Below are 27,263 nucleotides of genomic sequence, written 5' to 3' on the forward strand. Positions count from 1 at the left end.
CAAGACATTATTATTTGTATTCCACCATCTTCTTGTGGAAAACAAAATAAGCCAGCAAACAATGCATTCCTTTTATTTGGCTTGGGAGGAGGAGCTGAACATTTCCTACTTCTTGGGATTTAGCATTAGGAAGGCTAAAACAAAAAGAAAAGAAAAAAGGCTGTAGTGTAAGAATGGGTTAGAGCAAATTACTCCAGTCTTGCCATATCGATATCGCACTGCAGACTATTCATAAGGCTGATAATTCAAGGCTATATTTAGATCACTTGCTTCTCAATACAGCATTACAATAAACGGGACAGATTTGCCTCCACAAGAACTGTTTGATGCTTCATGAAAGAAAGGATAGGATGTTCATGTCCTGCAGCACCTTTCCACACACTTTGTCGTCAGATCACGCTCCCGTCCCATACAACAACTTGCTAACAACACAGCGGTTGCAGAATATGGATTCCATTGTAATGTGCACCTGGGGTGGGGAGTGGGGAATTCAGAAGCAACCCTGCCTTGCAGAAGCCCAGATAAGGTAGCAGGGTCCATGACAGCAGGGAGGAAGAAGATGGAGAGCTGGGCAGAGAGGGGCATCACAAGAAAGAAGCAGCTCTGCTGTGGAGGCAGCACTCAGCTCCTTCTGTCTCTGGTTCCTTTGACTCTGAGTGAGGCCTCCTCATGAGTAATAGCCAGCTTGTGAGTAAAGGCCTCCACATGCATAAGGGCCTGCTCATGACCGAGACAAGGAAATGGGCACTGCTGGGGAACCACACCTAAAAAGCAGAGGAAGGGAGTAGGGTGGCCATGTCTCCTACTGTTCACAGGACAGTCCTCTAGTGACCCCATAGGCACAGCTGTTTCCACATTGCCAGTACTGGCACAGAAGCAGTGATCCAGGAAGCTCTGTGTGTGTACGTGTGCCTCCCCATTACCCCAGTGTGTGTTTATGTATGGGGGTTTCCTCACCACACCCAAGTGTGTGCGTGCGCGAACCCCAGTGTGTGTGCACATGCATATGCAGCCTCCAGATCCCCTGGCAATACCGGATGTGGCCCTCAGTGCCAAAAAGGTTGTGCACCCCTGTTCTAACGTATCAGGAATGTAGAAGCAGTTATTTGTTTATTACATTTCTATACTGCCCGATAAGGCATTCCATAACTGGGGTGCCACCCTGAAAAGGCTCTCTTCTTACCCATCTGTCTCATCTCATTTGGCATGGGCATCCAGATAAGTGCTTCTAAAGATGCCCTAAGGGTCTGGGTAAGTACATATGGGAGGAGACGATCCTTCAGGTAACTTGGCCTCAAACCATTTCAGACTTTAAAAGTTAACACCAGCACTTTGAATTGGGCCCAGAAATGGACTGGAAGCTACAGCAGATTAAAAAGCACTGGTGTAATATGATCATAATGGCCAGCCCCTGTTAACAATCACACTGCCCTATTTTGGGCCCACCGAAGTATCCAGGCTGTTTTCAAGGGCAGCCCAGCATATAACACAATGCACAGTGATCCAAACGAGAGGTTACCAGAGCATGGATAACTGTAGCTAGGCTATTTCTCTCCAGTTAGGGCTGTAGTTGGTATATCAGCTATGTTGATAAATGGTGCTTTGTGCCACCCACATATGCCGCCAGTAACAATGCTGGATCGAAGAGCACCTGGTTTTTAGAGCAGGAGTGCACAATGTGTGGCCCATGGGCCAAAGGCAACCCCCCCCCCCGCCAAGCCATCTTGCATCCCCTGTCCCCCTAACTCCAGCTGTCACCAGTAATCTGCAGCTCACCTCTGTCTCTTTGCAATTGCAAACAGAGCATTCTGGGAATGGGACTTGTACACCTGGAACCGTACAGCTCCTAGCTTGATTCTCTAACTTCCATGGCTGTGACACTGGCTCTCAGAGCTGCTTTTTAAAAAGTAAAACAACAACCGCTTGTGTTTAGTCTACATGATCCAGGCTAGGTCAGAAGATAAATGGTTATACATATATTCGTTTATTCTCTTTCATCTTTCTTTTTTTTTTGCTTTTTTAAATATTTTTTATTTCAAAATCGATATGGTATGCTGTATTCAAATTTATTGTTTGAGGGTAATAGTGCACACGCATTTATATATAAAATATATTACTGATTGTTGAGGGTTTATTTTAAGTTTTATTATTATATAACACTATATTTCTTCTAATTATTATTATTAATACAGGCTACTGGGAATGAACTGTAGACCTGTTTCTTTGATATAAGATTGATGATATGATATTGAAATGTAAGGTTGTTTATTAAATTGTAAGATTGTTAAGGTTATAGATATAGTTTTTAAAATAGAATGGCATCGGAGGCCTGGGGGTATTGGAGTTTAAACTTAATTCTTTAAAGGGGAGGGAGAGGGAGAGCGGGAGGGAAGGGGAAAGAATCTTCTTTTTTCTTCACTTCCTTTCCTCCTCCCTTTTCCTTTTTTTTTTTTTTTTTTACTTTTTCCTTCTCTTTTTGTTATTGTGGTGTCCTCATCAGAATATTGTATTGTTGGGAAATTGTAGTATTGATCAGGTTGCTGGTAATTTTGGTATTGTTTATTTCATTTATAAAGATAAAATAAATAAAAATATATTCCAAAAAAAAAAGTAAAACAACAACAACAGTGGAGCTGTGGGGGCTGGAGAAATGTGAGCATTGCGCGGAGGGGGAGGGAGCGTATGTGCAGAAGTTGTCCTCAGGGGCGAAGAGGTGAGACGGCTAGAGTGCCTGTGGCGGATGTCTCGCTCCAAAGACGATCAGACACAGGCTAGAGCTGTATCTTCAGCCTATCACGTGGCGGTGAAGGCAGCAAAAAAAGGATATTATGCTGCCTCTATTGTGTCCGCAGAGTGCTGTCCCGGGAGGCTGTTCCAAGTGGTCCGGAGCCTGGTCGGTCCAGTTGCTCTGGAACCGCTGGAGCATTCTAAGGCCTCCTGTGAGGCCTTGGCAAGGCACTTTGCAGATAAAATTGATCGGATTAGGAGTGTTATTCTGTGCACTGTGGATACAGTTAGTGAGCAAGAGGCGGCCTGTGGCAAACCAGTTTTGTGGGATCGGTTCCAGCTTCTTCCTTCTGATGAAGTGGACAAGGTGCTTTCATCTGTAAGGCCGACCACCTGCTTACTTGATCCTTGCCCATCTTGGCTCATTATGGGCTGCAGAGAGAGACTGGGTGAGGGGATCAGGGCGGTGGCGAATGCCTCCCTTGTGGAGGGAGTGATGCCATCAGCCCTCAAAAAGGCAGTGATAAGACCACTCTTAAAGAAGTCCTCCTTGGATCCCCAAGTTCTGAATAACTTTCACCCAGTTTCGAATCTGCCATTTTGGGGCAAGGTGACTGAGTGGGTGGTGGCAATGCAGTTGAGGGCACACTTGGAAGAAGCCGATTATCTAGATCCATTTCAGTCGGGCTTCAGGCCTGGGCATGGGACAGAAACGGCCTTGGTCGCCTTGGTGGATGGATATGAAGAGGGCTCTGGATAGGAGCAAATGCTCCTTCCTTGTTCTCCTCGACCTCTCAGCGGCTTTTGATACCGTTGACCACGGTATCCTCCTGGACCGCCTGGAGGGGTTGGGCATTGGAGACACCATATTACGGTGGTTCCAGTCCGTCAGGAACCAGAGGGTAGCACTGGGAGAGGAGGTTTCAGACCCGTGGCCACGCACTTGTGGGGTACCACAGGGTTCCATCCACTCCCCGATGCTATTTAACATCTATGTGAAGCTGCTGGGGGCTATCATCAGGAGGTTTGGGGTGCGGTATCATAAATATGCAGATGACACAAAGCTCTACCTCTCGTTCAAGTCTTCACCAAGGTTGGACATAGAATCCCTGTCCAAATCTCTGGAGACGGTGAGTGGCTGGATGGGGAGGAATAAGCTGAAGCTGAACCCTGACAAGACCGAGGTACTTTAGGTGAGAGACAAGAGGAGGTTGGGGGATGTTGACCTGGTGTTGAATGGGGTACGGCTACCCTTGAAAGACCAGGTCCGCAGCCTGGGAGTCATTTTAGACTCCCAGCTGTCCATGAAGGCTCAGGTGTCAGCTGTGAGCTGGACAGCGCTGTACCAACTCCATCTGATACGGCAGCTACGCCCCTACCTTCCCGACCATCTGCTCCCATCGGAAGTACATGTCCTGGTCTCCTCTCGTTTAGACTACTGTAATGTGCTCTACGTGGGGTTACCCTTGAAGACAGTTCGGAAGCTGCAGCTGGTACAAAACACGGCAGCTTGCCTGATTACAGGCAGCCGCCGGCGAGATCACATCACTTCAGTGCTGAAGGAGTTGCACTGGTTACCAGTTGTTTTCCGGGCCAAATTCAAGGTGTTGGTTTTGACCTTTAAAACCCTATATGGTTCCAGCCCAGCCTATCTCAAGGAGCGCCTCCAGCAACACCAGACAGGCCGCTTAACAAGATCAGCCTCGGATGGCCATCTCTCTGTCCCATCAGCCAGGACAGCTAGGCTGGTGAGGACGAGGGAGAGGGCCTTCTCTGTGGTGGCCCCCAGTCTGTGGAACTCCCTCCCTAGGGAACTCCGCCATGCCTCCTCTTTAATGAGCTTCCGCCGTGCATTAAAAACGTGGTTGTTCAGGCAGGTATTTGGGGTGGGTTAGGGTATTTTTTTATGATGTTTTTAATGTAGAATCTTATTGTTTTAACTGTTTTGTTGTTGTACGTCGCCCGGAGTGGCTGGGTGACCAGCCAGATGAGCAATTAATAAATTTAATAAATAAATAAATTTTAAAGAGAGGTTGTGTACCCCTGCTTTAGAGGGAGTGCAACCCCCTCCAGAACAGGTTTAATATTACTCAGCGGGGCAGACAATCTACCCACTAACAGTAAAACACAGAATGGCGGGGAAGGGAGGGTAAGAAGAGAAATGTTAGTTGTGTGGTCCACAACTGGGGTAATACACATGGCTGTTTAAAGCCAGGAGGCAGGGATGTAAAAGCATTAAGTCCAGGGTCTAAAATTACCTAGCTGCATTACTGGATATACCTGACTAATACTGGAATCCTGTGCATGTTTAGACAGAAAAAGGTTTAGACAGAAAAAAGACAGAACTGTAGAATTCCCAGCATCCCCAGGGTTGGCTGGGAATTGTAGGACATTTTCTGTCTATACTTGTATAGGACTGCACTCTTAATTCATTTTTCTTCTGTATAGGACAATTCACAGAGGTCTATCCCTATACGCCACAAGGCACCAAGTAGTTCTGAGGAGCAAGAAGGGAAAGCAGGAGATAAATGCGATAAAATTGGTTAGGCCCTTAACGATGAGCCAACTCTTCTTTCACCCTCTGTGACTACACGTGCCAAGGCTAGACAAGTCTTGAGGGAGAATCACATCTCAGATCAGAAAGAGTTAAAAGAAAGCTTAAAAGAAACATCATTGAACTGACTGGAGCCCTAAATAATGAGTAAGCTCATTTTGTATACAGAATTTTTTTTATTTAGTTACTGCATTTCTTGGCACATATGAAGCTCAGGCCATTGGTGTATCTGGAGCACTCTTGTCAGGAAGAGCAACTGTCCCCTGTTTTCAAGCCAATTTGTTTTGCTGATGCAGCAAGAGTGCAGCACAAGGGCGGGGGGGGGGGGTTCTGTGAGGAGGAATAGGGTCCCCAGACTGCCTGAAGTTGCCCACCCCGGTCTACTGTGATGGCAGCAGCTATCCAAGGCCTCAGGTGGACATTCCAGCTGTAGATGCTAGGGACTGAAATTGGAACCTTCTAGATGCAAAACATGGGCTCTACCCCTGAATTATAGCCCCTTCCCCACAAAGCACACACATTGTGCATCGGATGTGAAGTGCACATGCATGTATTTCCCCCTTGTATCTTTTAAAGTATATAGAACCAGCAATGCCCTGTTCCACTTCAGTCCACTCATGTATATAGTAAAGAAACATGTAATACAAAATATATGCATGTATTCTTCACCTCTGATGTTCCGTATATATTTTGCGTATTTGGGTTTTGTATTAAAGTGCAGAAATATGAAGCAGTCTCTTGATCACCTGTGCTTACAAGTAACAAGGCAAAGGAATACTAGAGGATTCCTCTGGATACACATTAAACTGGATACACATTTTTCTTTCCTTGTTCGATAGAGTCATCACTACTGGTGGTGAATGTATTTCTCTCTGTGTGTTATGCGCGGTGGTTTTCGTGGTTTTGTGTTGCTTCTTTGCAACTCCTCCATTCACTTCAGCCTCTGATCATATTTACAAGTGAAATGCATTTATATTCAAAGGGGTGAACTTGAGAGATTAAAATGAGCTGAGAAGAGAATCTACAGATCAAATGCTCTTGGCTCAGAATAAGCACAGTTCATTGTTCCACAAAGAGACAATGAACTGTAAATGACCCCAGATAGTCCAAGACATCCTGACATTCCTGCTGATGTAGATAGCAGCTGTTATCTCAAGATAACAAAGCTGGATTCATAATGCCCGGATAACATTTGAATCTTTAGCATTAAGACAATCCCCTACCGTTATGCTTATCCAAACACGTCCTCCTTCAGTGGACTTCATAGGACTTTTCTCAAGTGAAAAAAAAAAAGATGAGACAGCCTAAAGCAGCCTTCCCCAACCTGTTGCCCTCCAGATGTTTTGTACGACAACTTCCTACATTCCTCACCATTGGCCATGTTTGGCTGGGGCCGATGGGCTTTGAAATCCAAAACATCTAGGGGGTGCTAGGTTGGGGAAGGCTGGCATTGTGAGTCTCTACTGGAACAAGTACCAACATTTCCGCTTAATTTCCCCACATACAATAAATGTGTAGCTGCTACTCATGTTTGTAGTAAATCCAACCAACTTCCCTCAGTGTAATGCTCTGTTGTGCGGATCCAACAGTTTCCCAACACCCAAACGGCAATGCTTATTCCTAAGAAAATACAGTCCCACCCAGTAGGATGACCACTGCTGCCCCGAGTTCATTCAAAGAGTGGGATGTAAATGAAATAATAAATAAAATCAATATTGTGAGGGCTGTGTGGAATGTCAAGGGCACCTACTGGATAGTACCTGTGACATCATTACACACCCCTCCCTGCATGCTTTACCATTTTGTTTTAACAATCTTATTTAGAAACTGATCATTTCTACAGTGTATCCTGGGGTGGCCTGTCCATATAGGCAAATTAGGTTGTTGCCTAGGGCACCAAATTCGAGGGGAAAAATACAAATTAAAAAGAAAATACACATAAAAATGAAAATGTTGTGTTTCTCTTATGTCTGATCTCAGAAGCATTGGTTGGACAGACGGAAAAACCGAATAATTATGACTATGTTTAAATAAATATGCTTTAAAAACATTAAACAGAAAATAGGGGCCACATGTTTCCCAGTTTATCACAAACCTAAGACTAGATCCGCCCTTGGGGTTTGAGGGTATGGGCACTGATTGCATGGTTCGCCTAGGGCAGCCCCTATGGTATTATTTCAGTACAAGAGTATTGCATTTGCCCTTCCAAAAAAGGAGGAGGAGGAGGAGGAGGAGGAAAACACCAGTAAGGCAATATCCTCCACAGGCACCAGTGTAATTCTTTTTCTTTAAAATTCTTTGTTCTTTAGGTCTTTGAAGGCTGTGCATTCTACACTCCAGTGCAGAATGAACATGTTTCTGCTTTTTATTTTAAATAAGTGAACAATGGTTATTCTTCTAGAGCTGGGATGGGGAACCTCCACTCCACGGAGGTTGCCCCTCCGACCTCCAGAGCCTCCTTGGATCCCTCCAGGGGGTGGAGCTTGGCCTCCAAGTCCCACCCCGTACAGGAATCCCTGCTATTATCTCCAATTGTGATCAGAGATAACAGTGGGGATTCCCCTGCATGCTGGTTCCCCTCCCAATTGGTCCCCTTCCCAGTCCCCCACCCAATCACAGATCAGAGATAACAGCAGGTATGTGGGCGGCAGGGGACCCAGTTGGCACTGGGAGGAGCGAGTGCTCTTCTCAGCTCTGGCCAGGTTCATGTGTCATCCCCACGCGGGTGACCTGTGACCCTCCAGATGTTGTTGGATTCTAATTCCCATCAGCCCCAGCCACCATGGCCAATGGTCAGGGACGATGGAAGCTGAAGTCCATCACCATCTGGAGGTTCCCCACACCTGAGTTAAAGTCTGTATTGCAGTGACTCCTTATGAGTATAATATTTTAGACAATTCTATTTTTGCTAATATGGAAAGATCTTGCATAGTATGTATTAAAAACAGCTGTGCAGGAAAGTTTTCTTACAAATGTCTTCTCCTTAGATTTACTGCTGGCTTGCATAAATTGGGCTATCCATCCTCCAAGTTTTTAGCCTGCTGGTTTTCTTGCAAAGTATGCAAATAAATCTGTCTCCAGCTGAGTTTTCACTTTAAATCCTGAAATTCCCTTACTAGATGATTTGAGATCAGGAAATATCTTTGTTAAGTTAGTTGCAAATTCACACAGTAAAGTCAAGATAAGAGCAAAATTCCCAGTGGTTTTAATTATTTTGGATTGCAGCCAGTACTTTTAAACTTCTCTTGGGTTCCTAGTTTTCTTTGCCATTATTTGGAGCTGCATATTTGTATCTGCTCTTAATGTTCAGTCAATATATTTCCTTTGGTTTCTGACAAGTGCTGGTGCATTGCATACTGCTGACCTGAAGACCTTAGCCAACAACTAAACATTAGCTCTTCTACCTCCCAGACCAAGGATAACAAAGTCAGGGACCTTAAGGGGGAAAAAACTCCAAGTTTCATCTCAGAAACAGGCAGAGAGCAACCTGCTGCAGATAGAGTAGATCTACAATGTTATTTCCAGCTACCTAACCAATCTGCCTTGCTCTTGCTATCACAGCAATTTTCTGGCCCTGCAATGTTTGCCTTTGGCCCACCCCCTTTCCCTTCAGCCCCACACAACTGGAATGCAGCCCTTACGAGCTTCTCCAAAATGGAATCTGGCCCTCAAGCTGAAAGAGGTTCTGCATCCTTGTCGTTAAGACTTGCGACTGTCCGCACATTTGCTTGGAAGTAAGTCCCCATTAACTCATTGGCCCCAACTCAACTCTCAACAGTGCTTTCTATTATTATTGGCCCATTGATTTTAACAGGACTTACAGCCTGAAACTAGCCAGGTTTACTCTGAAGTAGTAAGACTCACTGACCTGGTTCACATGACACGCCAGGCTCACCATGGGTTATTTAACCCACAATGAGCTGTGATGTGTGCCAGCCACCATTTTGAATATCCTGAATAGCTACCAATGTGGTTGCAGCATGTCATCCGTACCTGGCCATTGGGGGTTATGCAAAGGTTAAACAAGGAAAAGGCTATCAATGGCTACTAGTCCTGATGGCTATGTGCTACATCCAGTATCAGAGGCAGTGAGCCTATGTACACCAGTTGCTGGGGAACATGGGTGGGAGGGTGCTGTTGCGCTCATGCCCTGCTTGTGGGTTCCCAGTCGGCGGCTGGTTGGCCACTGAACAGAATGCTGGACTAGATGGACCCTTGGTCTGATCCCGCATGGCTCTTTTTATGTTTTTATGCCCCAAACAACTTCACATAACCCTCAGTTTGTTGTAGGGTTATGCGAGGATTGTTTAACCCTCACATAACCCTTGTTGGTCTGGTTCAGATGACACGCCGCAACCCCATTGGGGGTTGCATATTCAAAATGGCGTCTGGCATACATCACAGCTAATTGTGGGTTAAATAACCCAGGGAGGGCCTGGCGTGTCTTGCGAACAGGGTCAATGAGTCTTACTACTTCAGAGTAAACCTGCCTAGTTTCAGACTGTAAGTCCCGTTAAAATCGATGGGTCAATAATAATAGAATGCACTGTTGAGAGTCTGAAATTAAAGGTGCTACCTTGATTCAAATTTTCCTCCTCTTATCATCTCAAGACAAAGTAGTAAAGTACTGATAACGTTCTCCATTAAGGAATTACCAGTGCAAACCTATTCATATCTATTCAGAAGTAAACTCCATTGAATTTTTAAGTGAGACTTAGTTATTTGGTAGATTTATATCCCACTTTTTGACTCAAATCCTCAAAGTGGCTTACAATATCTTTAAAATGAAGCACATAGAACCAAGAACCACATGCTCAAAAAGCAAACTGAGCAACCCAACCATCTCCACTTGAGCAAGAGCCATCATCTGGTGTTCCTTCCCACAGGGCAGTTGGTGTCAGTTGGCCCTGTGGCTGGGGGAAGTTCCAGTGGAGCAGATCTTTGCCTGCTTCTGTCTCCCTCACTGCTGCTTCCTTCCCATAGGAAGGAACTTACTCCCAGCAGGTAAGTGTGCATAGCAGCCTTTCCCAATCTGACACCCTCCAGGTGTTTAGGACTACAGCTCTCAGCATTACTGACTATGCTGACTGGGACTGATGGGAGTTGAAGCCCAAAATATCTGGAGGACACCAGGTTGGGGAGGGTTGGCGTAGAGGCTTGCGATCTTTAGGATTGCAACCTAAAGGCATATAGATATGGTGCCATGCCCTACTAGTAGCTTTTTAACTAAAATATAAATTTTCTTGCAACCCAGAAAGCACATCTCCATATTAGCATCTCCATGTTAAGCTTCACATATCTATCCTTTTTTATTAACATACAATATCCCCCTCCTAATACTAAGCTTTCAGAACAGGTGTGGAGAACCTGTGGCCCTCCAGATGTTCTTGGAGTACAACTCCCATCACCCCTGACTATTGGCCATGCTGTCTGGGCCTACTGGGAGTACCCCCACCTCGGTTTTAGCATCACAACAAAGTTGTCCTCAAAAAGGTTTTCCCTGTTTTAGATCACCAGGTACTATCAGGTACAAATATCTCTGGTTATAAACCTGAACCAAGTGCATATGGAAGATTTTTTAATCTGAATTTCTACTATTAAACCATTTACCTCAGGGCAGATGTTCCCAAAGTGCATCTGCTCAACAGATGCTGTGTAGACCGATTTTTTTATTCCAGAGAGGAAATCCTTTTATGTGACAAGCCAAGGTGACAGCAGGATTTGAAGGTCAATCAAACAAAACATATTTTGTTTGATTGGATAAAATTGAGTAGACATGAATTGTTGCAATAGTGCCAACCCAGTTATTAATTTACCTATCTCTTTCACTAGGTGATCAATACATTATACAAAAGAGAAAAAGCATATTTACATCACAAACTAAATTGGTTTAATAGCCATGCCCTGTCCTTCAAAAACCTTGTGAACTGTAGTTCTGTGAGATGATACTGTGAGCTCTAACAGAGAATCCTCAGCCCCTTCATGAAACTACAATTCCCAGGATTCTTTGAGGAAAGCCATGAAAGTTCACGTGGGATGAGCCAGTATAAGTTTATAATGTGGATATGCCCAAGGATACTAGAGCACTCCTGTAGAGCCTCATTATGGAGTATTCAAAATGCCAAATTGTGGCATTTCTTCCAAATGTCCATTAACTAATTGCAACAGCCAATCTGCTTTGTAGAATTCTCACTAAAGATTGAAATCATCTGATATTGTGTTCCACAGATCAGTTAGAGAGTCTTTACCTCCCAATTCATCAATGAAGCAACAAAAGAAACTAAGCTATCATGTTCTTGAACTACAGTCGGTGATGATCTATCATAAAAGATGGGTTTAGTGCCTTTCTCATCACAATATTTATTGGACCAGTTACTTTTTCCTGCAATCTTTAGGATGCATGCAGTGAAGCAGAGAGAAAACAGATGAAGATGTAACTAGCAAGTCCTTGTAGTGTAGGGTGGTGGACACTTAGCATTGCCAAAGAAACGCATCACCAAAAACGAATACCAAAAAGATACTGATTTGCATAAAATTTGCATATGCTAATTTATATGTTTAGATGCAAATTTATAAATAATCACTATCATTTAAATAGAAATACCGTACATCACACCATAGTGGGAAGAATCTGACCAGAGTAGAGTCTTCACTGGAGTGTCTTTCATTTCTGAGGTGATGCTCTGTTTTTCTCACCCAGTTGCTGCTCTGTGATCACATGGAATGAATGCAGCACAGCATTCATCACATGGAGCTTTTATCCTGCTATTGAGATTGCTCACTCACGGAAGTTTGTGGGTCCTTTAGATGACGTCATGAACCTCCAGGGCACATCCAGAGGTATTTCCTGATTATTCCACCTCAAAAAAGATTAGGAAATAATGAACTATCTATTTAAGTCGGGATGTTGTGCTATTGAAACAGCCACTAGATGGTGGTGTTTCATTGAGTTCTATGGAACCTTGAAAATTAAAAGCTTCCCCTTTCAGAAATCACGTGGTTGCCGCTGTAAATGCAGAAAGGCTCCATGACTGCAGGTTTTTTCTTTAATATAAAGGCAGCCCAGAACACGATTAAGTGTCCCAAGCACAGATTTTCTGTCTGCATATCCCTTCCTCCTGAAAGAGGAAGGTTGGGTGAAATGTTGCAAAATGAGTTCTACAGCTTTGAGGCCACTCCCATTGGTAAGAGTTATAATATCGCTTGATTAGAACATACATAACTCAGTTGTGCCTGGGATTTGGAATCGCCTTTTAAAAAATCACAAAAGTAATCTGGGGAAAAAATGGAATATTGCGTCAGATCAATGGGTTGGGGAGTGCGTCGTGTTCTGCATGAGGGAGCCAGACATTACAGTACCAAGGTAAAATGCCCGTGTAGACTGGCACCTCGTGAACTGTGTGCTTGCAATGCTCAGTCTGCTGTCCAGGTGCTAACTGTGGATGGGGAATTCCAGGGCCCTCATCTCCCTTCTTAAGGTTCTTTCTCTTTAAACTGGACTTGGCCTGGACAGCCCTTCAAATGCTGCCCACTGTAAAGTACAACACAAAGCCACCCTAGTGTATGGAAGGGCCACTGTTCAGAGCAAGAACATATACTTCGTTTGCAGAAAGTTCCATGTTCTATCCTTAGAAATTCAGTAAAAAGCCTCTGAGGTAGCAGGGATAGGAAGGATCTCTGCCTCAGATCTTGAGGCACTGCTGTTGGTCAGAGTTGACAACAACTAGGCTAGGCAGATCAATTACCTAAGTATGAGGCCGCTGATGTTCATACATATTTGCTAATGATAAGCTTTGCCAACGTTTCAGACTTGGCCTCCACTCCAGCAACTCTTGCCTTTTGGGCCCGTGACACTCTGTCCTGCTCAGATGGCCAGAATTTTTCAGTTCAAACATTAGTATTCTAAGTGACCTCAAGGTATCCAAATTTCATTATACTAGCATTACCTCCAATCCAGGGTAAACATCACAGTGTCCTGCCTCTAGGCATAAATTGTTCATTAGGAAAACAAAACAAAACAGTACATTTAACAGAGAGCTTCAGCTATTGGGCAGTATAGAAATACAATGAATAAATAAATAAAATTTAAAAAGTTCACAATAGGTGAATCGGGTTAACAATCAACAGTGTTATTATTCTTATGCATACAGTTAAATAGTTTCTCTTTCTCCAATTCCTTCATTAGCAGAATATAATAAGCTGTACTATGTTAAATGCAATAATTTCCAGAGTACGTGGGATTATTACACACACCGCTATAATGAAATAGATCACCAGTGTTGCTAACAGGACTGAATGTTGGTTTTCTAACAACTTTAATCCACTTTATTTGTCCCTGGTTGCATCAAATATAAGATTCCTCATCTTTTATTTCAAAATTGACCCCTTAATTTAATCTATGGTCAATAGCTAGGAAGTTGCCATTCTTTTCGACATTGGTTATACAGTTTATGGTTAGCAAGATTCTGCCGCACCCACAATCATTCGAGCAAAAACACTCCACAAAAATATATTTAAAACACATTTATTCTCAGGACCCCATGCAACCACTCCAACGTACCTTTGTTTGGACTAGGTTGGCCCTTCAGTATAACTGCATACATTTTGTGCCATTAAAAAATACCGTTTCGACAGTTGCTGCCTAGCACTGATCAGCATGCAAAACTATACTTACAGAAGATGGCTCCAACAAGCTCTCGGAGTAACAGCTTAGGGACCCCCGTCTGTTAAAACTCAAGGCTGAAATACAGCATGATCCCACATCTCCTAAATGTGTGTGGCTGGAATGGCAAACGGCCAAAGTAGCCAGCTTAGTCACGCTTTCAGACTTACGGCTTCCTTGCTCTAAAAGCAGCTAAATGAAGTTGCACTTCTTGGGCTCAGGAGGCGTTTCCTCACTCCCATGCCAAGTAAGTCCCTGTTTGTTGTAATCCAATGCTCAGCCTCGGTGATGTCAAACGGCTACTTGCTTGGCTCTCACCTCACTGTGCACAGGAGGGATCTGTTTCCTTTCCTTTGTTTAGCTTCACGTTGAAACCTCATCTCTCAGCAGCTGGGCGCGTTGAAACATCCTTCCTCCTATTTTCTGTTTGTCAAAAGAGGCTTCCTACTGTAACGCACCCACCTGTTATTTAGGTGCGGACAGACACCTGGACTCGACGTGACCTGCTCAAGCATGGCCAGAATGCAGCGTGGATGTTGGACAGCGTGATTACTACTTGGAAGTCCTTCCGCAGGGAGATTCCAGCCCAGTTTCCACACACTACCCACTGTGCAACAAAGTTCCTTGAACTATTAGGCAACAAATGCAGTGGGCTTGATGATGACATAGGAAAGAGTGTCCGGACCAGCCTTTTGCCACATGGCCATAAATCACATGGCCTCCCAAGAGTCATCTGCATTTCCCGGCATGTGCCAAAAGTGGATGCTTGGTCTGGTTCGTAGCCCTTCACAACATGAATATGCAAATGTGAAATGCTTTACATGCCTAGCAAACAAGCTTAAGTGTGGCTGCGCTCCAGCGCTTTTCTGTGTGTGAGCTGGTGCAGCATAGTGATTAAGAATGTAAGCTGTGACTATGGCAGTTGTTGGCTCACATCTCCCCAGAGGTGGCAAACTCACTGGGTGGCCTCAGACAAGTTGCTATCTCAGTACTTTCCATCTGTGCTCCTAATAAACCAACTGCTCCCTGCCCCGACTTAGGGTTTATTATAAGATCTTTATGGTGGCAGATAGAAATATGAGTAAATAGTAAATAATCAACAGTGCAATCCCTGTAACATGTCTCCTCAGAAGTAAGCTCCACTGAGTTCAATGAGACCTACTTCCACGTAAGTGTGATTAAGATTACAGCCTAAATTTATTATTACCTAGGGATGCTTCCAGAGAGAGGGCTCATAGCACTACCAATGAGAAGGCATTGTGCAGCTATTCCATCTTTTCTTTTTTAATGGATTTTCTGTGGTAAGGAACAAGAAGGAAGAAGTGGTGGGAAAACAGAGGAGGGCCATGAATGGGAGACATCATTGTCTGGATGCCCTGTAAAATTCTGTGAAAGAGGCAGGGTGATGGCACAATAAAAGTCTTGTCTGGAAGCACCCTTTATCATGAGGCCATATAACCTTTTACCAAACTGTCTTATCAAATGACAAAAGCTAGAAATGGGTTTGTGTTTGTTTGTTTTTTAAGAAAAGCTAGAAATGATTATTATTTATTTATTATTTATTAATTACATTTCTATACTGCCCAAAAGCTGAAGCTCTCCGGGTGGATCACAAAAATTAAAACCACAAGAACAACATAAAAATGATATAAAATATAAAAACCTTAAAACTACAGTATAAAAGTACAACCAGCGTAAAACCTAACAGCAATGCAGAGATTTAAAACACAGTAACAAATTTAAAACAGCAGAGCTAAAGATCCTTTGAAGAAGCACTGCTCTGCATTTAGCATCCTCTGCTGTTCATGCATTAGTACACCAGTGATTTTGTGTAAGGCATAGAGGGTTGACTTCACACTTGAGCTGAGGGATTTCCAACAACAGCCTGGCACAAACACCGCTAGAACTGTGCTTCAGGGGTTGCAGCCTGAAGGGCTTTACTGGCATTGGGTTAACCCATCCCAAATGGGTCAGGGTATGTAAAATGCCCCCATCATGGATCACTGCCTTGTCGTGGCGAAGGGGCTTGCATAACTCAGTGAAGCCATAAGCTATGCCATGCAGGGCCACTCAAGACAGACAGGTCATGGCGGAGAGTTCTGACAAAATGTGGTCCACTGGAGAACGAAATGGCAACCCACTCCAGTATTCTTGCCAAGAAAACCCCATGGAATGTATTGCAAGGCTAAAAGATATGACGCTGGAAGATGAGCCCTGCAGGTCGGAAGGTGTCCAATATACTACTGGGGAAGAGCAGAGGGTATTTCCAAGTAGCACCAGAAAGAGTGAAGCGGCTGGGCCAAAGCCGAAAGGACACTCAGCTGTGGATGCATCTGGTGGTTCTTCTACTTCCAGAAGAAGTAGAGTAGCTTTCCCCAACTTGGTGCCCTTTGGGAGACTACAACTCCTAGTCTCCCCAGCCAACCATAGAAATAAAAAAAGAAATAAAATAAAATTATAAATATATAATTTATATATTTATTTTATTTGTTATATTGGAGGAAGGCTGAGCTAGAGGGCAGACAGAACTGGATTTTCAGGAGTCAAATCTGTGGGGTTTTAGGCTCAGCTTGGTTACTCCTCCCGGTGATTGGCAGAAGCAGAATAAACTATGCAAAAAATCAAATATATGTAGAGATGCTTAATCTGCATTATATTGAGGGTGCAGAATCCAGCTCTTCTTGATGCAGGATGTGTGCGACCCTGGTTTAGATCCCCCCCCCCAGCACACCATATACACAGCCCTCCTTTTAGCCCTCTCATAGTTTGAGCAGAGCAGGAGGAGACAGAGGAGGACCAGTAGAGGTAGACCCACACTGGTACACTACTTCAAAAGTAGGGGTCCACACTTGAAGGCCCATAGGCTAAAGCTCTTGACCCCTGAGTGCTGATTGAACCCTCAGCTGCCAACCTAGAGGCAAAAGAAGAAAGGGAGAAATAGTGCCTTAGCAAGCGAACTTGCTGACAGGCCATAGGGGGCGGATACTGAGGTACTAACCCACCTGTCACTCTATTCTCAAAGTGGCCCCTTCAAGAAAAACAGGAGCCTTTCTACACAAGGCTTTTATTGTGTGCTTATGACTGCTCACTCACAGACGTTTGAGGGTCCTTTACACGACGTTGTCATCCTCCAGGGCTTCTCCCATGCTTTGCGACCATTATCACTTTATTTCTTAATGGGGAAAGTGTGATATTTTTTCTGAATGGCCTCTATTACACCATGGAAATCTCATGCAATTGTGCAATTCTGCTATACCACAGTGCCACCTAGTGGTTGTATAGTGGAACATATAGAAAGGAATAGAAAGAAAGTCCCAGGAAAAAAAACGTGTAAGGGCGCAATCCTGTGGGGATAGACGGCTGCCTGTCCAGTGCAGGGCAGGAGAAGCACAGAGGGGATCGTCCCCTCTGCACTTTAGCCACCCTGCATTTGTGGCTAGACAGCTGATTTTGGCTGTCTAGCCATGGGAAGGCGGAGCGAGGGAAGCAGCTGCCAGACGACACATAGGATTTGTTGTACCGGCATTTCCACTTTCCCCGCCCTGGGAACGCCCCCCAGAACGCCCAGTTTTCGCCACTTTGTGCTCCTCTTCCAAGAGCAGAGCATGGGGCCATTCCAAGCTGCCTGTGAGGCAGCGCAGAATGGGGGAAGGTCAGTTCTCCAGGAACCGACCTCAGAGCGCAGGCTCTGAGGTCGGTTCCCAGAAACCGACATATCCTATGGCCATCTAGCCACGGACTAGAGGCCATGGGATTGCTCCCTCCAGTAACCAATCTTAATCCCACAAAGAATCTGGAAGCAGAAGCCTTGGTAAAGGTGAGGGTTAAAAGCTTCATGTAGAATAGCCCCAGGTTTCTAAAGCTTCTGGGACTGGATGCTGTTGTTGACTGTTGGAAAAAGAGAGAGAGAATTATTTTCTGAACAACCAGGACAGGTGTCAGCAAATGGCAATCAGCCGTCACACTTGGCTCGCTCTGTGATGCATACAGATGTTCTGAAGCTCTTTCATGGGCATGGCATCCGTACACCGCACGGAGGCACCACCAGATGTACTCAGCTGTTTGGCTTTTCTGCTTTTCTTGTAAGGAGCTATCTGCAGCTTATTGTGGGAGCAGCTCCACTGTGTACATCTCTAGATCTCTGGAAGGAGACTTGGACATGCAGAGATCCAGGTAGGTTACACAGGAAAACACAAGAGAAGGATAATGTTCATACATTTCATGAATCCTCTTTACCCAAGACAATTCCCAATTGTATAAAAAACTGCAGACCACATCCTATCCCATGTGGTTTATACTTTTAATAAACTAGAGACTAATAAATTTTGATGCATGAGGCAGAAACTCCAGAAAGCACCCATCAATGTTGTATAAATAAATAAATGTGAAGAATAATAATAAACATTGTAAGATTTGAAATTGTAAACTCCTCAGGGCAGGGACCAGTTGTACCCTGCAAAAATCCGAAAACATTGATAGAGGCCATATAAACAACAACAACAACATTTAAATAATCTTGATTTCTAATAATACTTTAAATTAATGTTTTTACTCCTTCTGTTGTGGTATTTGTAAGCCACCTTGTGGCAATGTTTATTTTTTAAAAATTGGGTATAAATGTGTAAATAAATAGACAGCTTGCTGCCTTTTAATGATCTCTCAAATCCACTGCAGGGATTAGCTGCAGGGATTAGCGGGCCACCTCACCCTGCTCATTGAAGGCCCACTCTTTCAGCAACTCATGCTTCCCCTGGTCTGAAAGACCACAATATTCAACAGCGCTACCCACTACCTTGTTGTTGTTGTTCAGTCGTTCAGTCGTGTCCGACTCTTCGTGACCCCATGGACCATAGCAAGCCAGTATACAAACAATGATAGTATTTTTATGTTCAATCCAGCTTCCCCAAGTCGTGAAAAGTTTCAAGGATACAGCATTTATCCAGGTTTGTCTTCCTTTGGGAAGGAGGTCATTAGAGGCTTATGGTGGTCACTGGAGGCTTATCGTGTTTTGTAATTTTTGAGGATGATTTATTTATTTATTTATTTATTTATTTATTTCAAATATGCAGGTTGAACATTGGCAGAGGCAAACAGCTTAAGGGCACAATCCTATGCACGTCAAGACAAAAAAAAAGTCCTACAACTCCTAGTGTGCCCCAACCACCTGTACTGGGTGGGCATGCTGGGAGTTGTAAGACTTTTTTCTGTCTAAACATCCATAGGATTGCACCCTAAACTGTCTAGCAGACAGCCAAATCCACTGGCCCACATCAGATTTCCCCAAGAGATGCATCTCTCCATCCCCTGATGTTGTTAGTTTACACAGCCCCCAAAGATCCAGGTCTCCCTCTCTCCCATACTGCTTCTATCTATGTATCTCTCCAAAACTGCTTCTGTTGTTTTCCAGGCACAGGTAGCTAGTCCCCTCCCTCTGGCTGGAGGAGGGGAAATAGATTAGTTATTTTCTGCAATTATACCCTTCTTGGGCCATGTACCTGTAGTTACCCTAACAAAAACTTTGCCTGGCAGCTTTGCCAGTGAATCTTCAGCGGCATTTCTGGCTCCATCTTCATCATAAGAACATAAGAAGAGCTTTGCTGGATCGGACAAAAGGTCCACCCAGTCCAGCATTCTGTTCACACAGTGGCCAACCAGCTGCCCACAAGAAACCCACAAGCAGGACATGAGTGCAACAGCACCCTCCCGCCCATGTTCCCCAGCAACTGGTGTACATAGGCATACTGCCTCTGATACTGGAGGTAGCATGTAGCCGTCAGGACTAGTAGCCTTCTCCTCCATGAATTGGTCCAATGTCCTTTTAAAGCCATCCAAATTGGTGGCCATCACTCCATCTTGTGGCAGCGAATTCCATAGTTTAACTATGTGAAGAAGTCCTTCCTTTTATCTGTCCTGAAGCTCTCACCAATCAGCTTCATGGGATGATGGTTCTAGTATTATGAGAGAAGGAGAAATGTCTTCCTATCATCATCATCACCACCACCACATTTATATCCCGCCTTTCTTCATCTTGCAAGGTGGTTTCCATGGCCCTCCTCTTCCTCCTCCATTAACCTTCTCCTGTCTGAACCTTAGTTAATTAATACCCACCTTAGTATTAATTGCATGTTATCCTTAAATCCAAAAATATACCAAGGGGGAATAAAAATATGGGCACCATATGAATATTAATGCTACCAGACTCTGCACCTCATTCCCCAGCCTAAGTATCACCAGATAAACAATCTTCTCTTTCTAGGCCACCATGTCTTCTTCTGACAGAGAGAAGAAAAAGACCAGCCAGCCAGCCAGTTTCAGTTAAGCCTCTATTTTGTTCCACTTCACGGAAAGGAATGGGCCGTGATAATCTAATACAATTCCCCATTAGCGACGGAAACTATCTGCCAATGCAAGCAAGAAGAGAGAAAGTTAATCGGATTAGCAAGTAGAGGAATTGCCCCCACAAAACACACCCTCCCATAAGACATTGGGAAGAGAGTTTCCCCGCAATCGCCTCCCTTGCCAGGAATAAGCCTTCTTTCTACCTGATATGTTAAAATTAGCAATATCAGAGATGGCCAGGGACATTATGGTGCCTGAGCCAAGCAAATCTCACTGTGGCCCCCAAGGTGTCATCCGTATAAGTGAAACAATTGACAGTTGGTGCCTTTTAATGGCACTTCTCAATCTGCTGTTTGAGGCAAGACACCCAAGCTGCCTACTGGTAGAGGTGACCCTAAGCACTATTACTGTGGAGTCATCTTTCTTTAACAAGATTAAGGCTGCAATCCTATGCATGTTTAGGCAGAAAAGAGTCCTACAACTCCCAGCGTGCCCCAGGAGTTGTAGGACATTTTTCTGCCTAACCATGAATAGGATTGCACCCTAGCAGCACAATCCTATACATGTCTCCTCAGAAGTAAGTGCCACTAAGTTCAATAGGACTTATTCCTAGGAACATGGGTATAAGGTTGCACTGTTATTTATTTAAAACATGTATTGGCTGCTCTTCAACCAAAGTTCCCTGGTGCCTTTCAAAGATAAAACAGTAAAACACAATAAAATACCTAAGAATAAATCATTTAAACAAAAAATCCCAGAGGAGCAATAACATTCCATCATAGCATACATTTTTATAAAACTTGGCAAATTGAGAGGCCTGCCTGGGCAAATAAAAAGGCTTTCAATTTGGCACTGAAAAGAAAACTAAAGATGGCACAATGGACTGTAGGTTTTGGTGAGTTTAGGGGTGGAACCCAGTTCAAAACCAGCCTAAGCACTGCAGGGGTATGCAATCTGGTGCCCTCCAGATATTTGGGACTATAATGCCCATAATTGGGGCTGATGGGAGTTGTAGTCCAAAATATCTGGAGGGTACCAGGTTGCCTATCCTTCACTTAAGGCCTACAGCTACAAAGAATGGGGTGTGGCCTTACCCTTTGCTTTTGTTTTTTTAATTTTTATTTCAATGATGCAAATTACATACAACAAACTCATAATAACAAAAAACAGAAACAAAAGGAAAAAAGAAAAGAAAGAGGATAACATTATCAAGGAAGTAGTAAATACAAAATTAATAGATTTTAAGATTTGATATTTCTATTATATAGCCTAAATGGCAATGATTCCTGACATAACCCATTATTTAATGTGTAACAGATAGTGAGAAGCATCTTGTGTGTATGTTAGGTTTTTTGTGCTACCCTTTGCTTTTGTGACAACTAGTCCAAAAGCAAGAGAAATAATAAAAATCTGGCCTGTTTTGTTGTTGTTATCATTATTGTTTTTCTGGTCAGCTGGCAAGCCTAAGTGGTTCTGGGATTCCTCAGACGAATCATGAATGGTAAGAAAGTGTTATACCTCAAGACGTAGTGATGACTACCAATTTGGATGACTTTAAAAGGGGGTTAGAAAAATTCAGGATAAGACTATTAATGGCTACTAGTCCTGATGCCTCTATGCTACCTCCAGTATCTCAGGCAGTAAGCCCATGTACACCAGTTGCTGGGGAAAATGGGTGGGGTGCTGTTGCACTCACGTCCTGCTTGTGGCTTTCCCAGGGGCAGCTGGTCAGCCACTGTGTGAACAGAATGCTGGACTAGATGGATCCTGGGTCTGATCCAACACAGCTCTTATGCTCTTATGCCCTAAGCAGCACATTATCTCCATCCTTGGGTTTGTAGCTTTGGGTCCTTGGGGATTGTGGATGCACAACGAGAGAAGATGGTCACCTTTGTAACTGTACTAATGAACAAGGCAGAGAGCTCTCCTGCAAGTGTTTACTCTCAAAGAACTATTTATAGCTCTAGTAATCTGTACTGAGATGATAAAGCATGGGCGGGCAAGTGAGTAGCTGTTCTTTCCGTCTCTGGAGGATTTTATTTCACAAGTGTATTCCAGCTTCTTCCTGAGAGAACCTCCCTCCTCTGTTTTAAGATGTGCATTTTTTTCTCAGTTATTTTGCTAATTAAGTGTGATTCTGAACACTTTAAAGAGAGAAGAACTTTTTCATTTCCTTTTTTGGCTACAAAACACAAACATGCTTCTCAAATTTCAGGGTTTATCATTTGTATTTGGAAGTATACAACAGTAATGGAAGTTTATGCGGGGGGGGGGAATGTTCTGCATGCTTTTGTATAATAACACTTTGCGATTAAAGACCTCCTAAAACATGAAGCTAATTAGATTATGGAAAGATAACAGATTCTAATGAACCATTCTCTATATCTGTGCAATGAGCACAACAGTACTAGTGTCAGCAGCCTTAAAAACTCATGCAAGAGCATTTCTACACTAGGCTTTTATTGCACGCTCATGACTGGTCACTCACGAAAGTTTGTGGGTCCTTTACATGACGTTGTCAACCTCCAAGGTGTCTCCTGCACTTTTTCACCTTTATCCTGCTTTTTAAAAGATTGGGGATAATCCAATAAGGAACATTAATCCAATGTGTTGGCGGTGTGTAATTGTGCAGTTCTGCTATAACGGCAGTGCCATCTAGTGGCTGTAAAATGAAACATATAGTACTTGTTGAGAAAAGAATTCCCCAATACAAAGCACATGTCTACCCATGTAATGCAGCCAATCTTAATCCTGCAAAAAATCCAGAAGCAGAAAACCCAGTAAGGATGCGGGATCTTAGCCTCGTTTGTGAAGCTCCAAGTCTTCAACCTTCCCAGATCTGGTGCCCTCCGCGCTGGCTGGGACTAATGGGAACTGTAGTCCAACACATCTGAAGGGCACCAGAATGGGAAAGGCTGAGAATATAGAATTCCTCTGTATGGACATGATGAGGCACTTTCTCTAAATATTAACTCATCTGAGTGCCAAACTAGACGTGATTGTTTTTCAATTAGTGAATAGCAACCGTGAGGAGTTGAATCCAGACTGGGACTGCAGCCAGGGATGGGGGACAAGGGATTTTACCCTTTGTCCCCACTGGGGAGGGGGGCTGATTTGGATCATGGGGCCCAGCTACCACTATTTTACTAAGAGCATCTCTGTACCAGCCTAAAATCCCGTATTTAAAATGGGGCTTTCTACTTCCTTTTTAAATGTAGGATCACAACAGACTCCATTTTGCATGCTTCCCCCCCATCCCCCTCTTATCTGAGTCTCCCATATGTTTCATTGGTCTAGCTCCTCTTCTTACAGCTTTTCCTTTTTCACAGAGGGAACTCATGCGGAACACAAGCGGGGTAATTTGATAGCTCATTATCTCCAATCTATTTTAAAACGGAATAAAGGTCATTTAGTGTGGGAGATGCCCTGGAGGTTCATGACATCATCTAAAGGGCCCACAAACTTCCTTGAGTGAGCAATCTCAATAGCAGGATAAAAGCTCCATATGAAGCCCTATAATCTGCCTTTTGCACGTATGTATTTTTGCAGATAGGAAAACTGTGTATCCCAGAGCTTAAGAATTGGTACATGTGTCTGGTGCTTATGTATTTTCTCCAGAAAAATGCGGTAATCATTTACCATTCAAAATGTTTAGAATTTAGGAACTCTTTAAGGCACAATCCTATGCATGTTTAGACAGAAAAAAGTCCTACAACTCCCAGCATTCCCCAGCCAGCAGTGCTCGTAGGAATTTTTTCTGGCTAAACATTCTTAGCTAACCTTTCTGAAAGCACAGTTTTCCACTCCATTTATCCACTGAATCCAATCTTTTGTTTCTCCATATGGGTAGGTTAAAAAAAAAAGTATAATTCTCTTTAAGGAATTCACTTTTTAAGATTTATTCATAGATTATTCTACTTATATTCAATCTTGTAGACTTGTGTTTTGTTAGGCAGATTTTCAAACATGTATTTTGTGTCTTTTTAATACAACAGCTGCATTTTGCATCTCATTTATCTTCAGGTTTTTTTCTGTAAAGGTTTTAAGCTTTCGTTTTTGTCTGTTCCTTTAATTGGGATTAGCACAGTGTTTCTAACCCTTTCTAGCCCAAGAAGTTAAAATAATAGTGGAATTCAGGAACCATCATGATTTTGTGGCTCACTATGATTAACTTTTTGGCTGCTGGTAACAGTTCAGTGTAAACTGCTCTATTGTGCTAAACACTACTGATAAGTAGATATATTGAGGCTTGTTATAAGGAATTGAGCCCCCCCCCCCCCAATACTTAGGCAGCAGAAAGAAGAGTTTCAAGGACTAAGTGTTAATCATTAAAGTACATTTGGGATGGCGGAAGCTGGTAACTACTGTTTTTGTGCATTTTTTTTTTTTTAAGAGAAAACTGGCGATCGTGCAAACCAGGCCTTTGTCTGCTTTCCCCTTTCAGAACACTATACTGTTGTTGATCCATAGGGTATATTCTTCTGTTATATGAGACTAGTCTTTTAGTGGTATTTTGGTGGATTCTGTGGCCCACAGTCCAGAGAGCTGGCGTAGATAGCTTTTTGATAACCTTTCCTGATCTGCATAAATTCTACTGGCTTACTTTTCTACATATGTAATGTCTTCTTTGAGCTGAGAGATTATCAGGGAATTGTTTGGATCCACGAAGTGTGCATTGATGACAAACAGAAAATTCCAGTGGGGTTGTCAGGGTATGATGTGGGCCAGCCTAAAAGTTGCAGAGTTGCTATGAGATGCATGAACTCTTAGCTGACCCCTTTAACACATCACCCTCCCCCACATTTAGTTGGAGACTTAGCCTTCCTTTCGTCAGGGGTATGTATCATTTACTGAGACCAGTCTCTTCCAGACATGGCTTTTATTGTGCAATTTCCCTACCTCATTCACAGAATTTTAAGGAAGGCTGATGTTGCCTTCCACTTGTAACCTTTGCTCCTTTGATCTTTTTTCTTTCCATGCAAAAAAGCCTGCTAAAGACGAATAGCTGGAACAGCTGCACAATGCCTTTTGTTTCATAGCACTAGGAGCTGTATGTCTAGATGTGCTCTTGGTTATATTTGATTTTGCAAGTGTCCACTTCCCCAAGAACTAGGATGTTTTGAGGTGTTCACATGAGTGTGTGCATGGGGGGGGTGGACTTTTAAAGGGTGCCTTTCCTTGTGAGGAGACAGCACTGGGAACGGATGGCATTTTTGTAATATCTGCATACTAACAAATACTAGTGTTGAGCATGGGGGAACAAGTAGGTAGATACCCTGACAGAAAAGGCCAGTCTGAAAAACAGCATCCCTCAATAGTGTTTGTGGAACACTCCAAAGTTCTTTCTTGTCAGCCAGGGGCAAAACCTAGCTGGGTTCACACATGCATGGGTGTATAATAAGCCGCGGTAGCTTGTTTACCACCCTTGCTTGTGCTGGGTGCAGTTTGTCATTATGTATGAACCTGGCAAGGGTGGTTAACAAACCACCCAGAACCCACACTGTAGTAGGATTCCTGGGTGGTTTGTTAACCACCCAAGCCACACACCCTTGCCAGGTTCGCATTGAGCAACGAGCTGTGCGTCTGCAAGGGTAACTGGGGGAATTGGGCGGCATGTACCCGGCACATGTGGGGAAGTGGTTACCAAGCCACTGTGGCTTATTAACCACCCATGTGCTGTGTGAACCATGCTGGCTACCTTTCAACTCCCACACTGTTTCCCTCCAGCTCCTACCCAAGCAGGTGGGGGTGAATCTGGTAGTTAGTAGGCACCAACCATCAATCTTTGTAGCAAAGGGCTGGATGCGCCTTATCTCGTCTGATCTCATAAGCTAAGCAGGGTCAGCCCTGGTTAGTACTTGGATGGGGAACCGCCTGGGAATCAGGCTTTCTGCATTGAGCAGGGGGTTGGACTTGATGATTTTGTAGGCCCCTTCCAACTCTATGATTCGTTGTTAATCTGGGTTCAAAGTTGTAATCTGGGTTAGAAGTTCAAAGTACAATCGTGCTACAACTCAAGATTGTAATTGAAATTAATTAAATGGTTTGCAGATACACAATGAAAATCAAAGAAATAATAGTGAACTTAATGGACTACATATGAACATAAAGGAAAATTCATCAAGGCAGTACAATATAAACAAAGCCCTGCAATGTGACTAAAAGAATAATAATCAAGACAGTGCAATGTAAATAATCACACAGGGAAATTGTTGAAGCCACAACAATTTGAAGAATAATAATTGACAAAGCAATCAGTAAAGCAATTTGAATAAAAATAAAATGCCCTCTGTTGGTAGGCCCTACACCGCATCTTCCTAATAAAAACTCTCTCCAGACCATTTAGTTTAAAGCATCCTCACCTGCATAGCATTTTAGCATGAAATTCATAAAGCAACCGATCTAGTACAGTGGGCTAGCTGGAGAGACAAACAAAACAATGGGAGGAAAAAGTAGATGAAAGTGAAATGGTGTGACCGGCAGCAGCTGCCCTCTCAGACCCCTTTGTATTGATTACAGATGGGAACGCATTTTTACATCATTTTGGAGATAGGACAGGAGATGTGTATTTCCAACCCTAATGTATGCTCAAAATCTTTCTAGGGGTAAGAGTCACCCTGTGTTTTGTTTTTCATTGTCTTTCCATTTCTTTTTAAGCACATTCCATCTTCAAGGGTGTTAAGGATTCACCATCTATTATGCCAGATGTTTTTCAGCCTCTTATCAAAGCATTGTTATGATCAACAAGTACTAAGACTGTATGCTGGCAGTCAGCAAAATGTTACTTTGACCCACAAGCAGCTTCCCTGCCTTCCTCAGAGGTTGCACAGAGCCTGGACATTTCCACTGCTGTCATCCACCTTAGTCCATCATGGCTGCTCTAGGATTTTCAGAATCCAGTGATTCCTTTGGTCTGGCAGTGCCAGATCAACACTCATTTAAGCAAGCTTCTTCTAATCACTATTGTTCTTTAAATGAAAA

General features: G+C 43.5%; 1 protein-coding gene across 2 annotated transcripts in view; it reads right to left on the reverse strand.

Moving 5' to 3' along the window:
• The window catches only part of PKIG (cAMP-dependent protein kinase inhibitor gamma), a 37,385-nt gene extending 23,258 nt beyond the window's left edge, over positions 1–14,127 (reverse strand). The window contains exon 1 of one of the 2 annotated variants that reach the window (XM_084854000.1): positions 13,956–14,127. The gene's annotated coding sequence lies outside the window, so the exon portion shown is untranslated. Of the gene's footprint in view, positions 1–13,841 lie in introns of both variants that reach the window. The other variant, XM_084854001.1, reaches the window with a different exon arrangement.
• Positions 14,128–27,263: the final 13,136 nt, after the last annotated feature.

This window comes from Heloderma suspectum, chromosome 4 (genome assembly GCF_057233095.1).
Source record: "Heloderma suspectum isolate Gila_16-S chromosome 4, 16-S_ref, whole genome shotgun sequence".
NCBI classification, from domain to species: Eukaryota; Metazoa; Chordata; class Lepidosauria; order Squamata; family Helodermatidae; genus Heloderma; species Heloderma suspectum.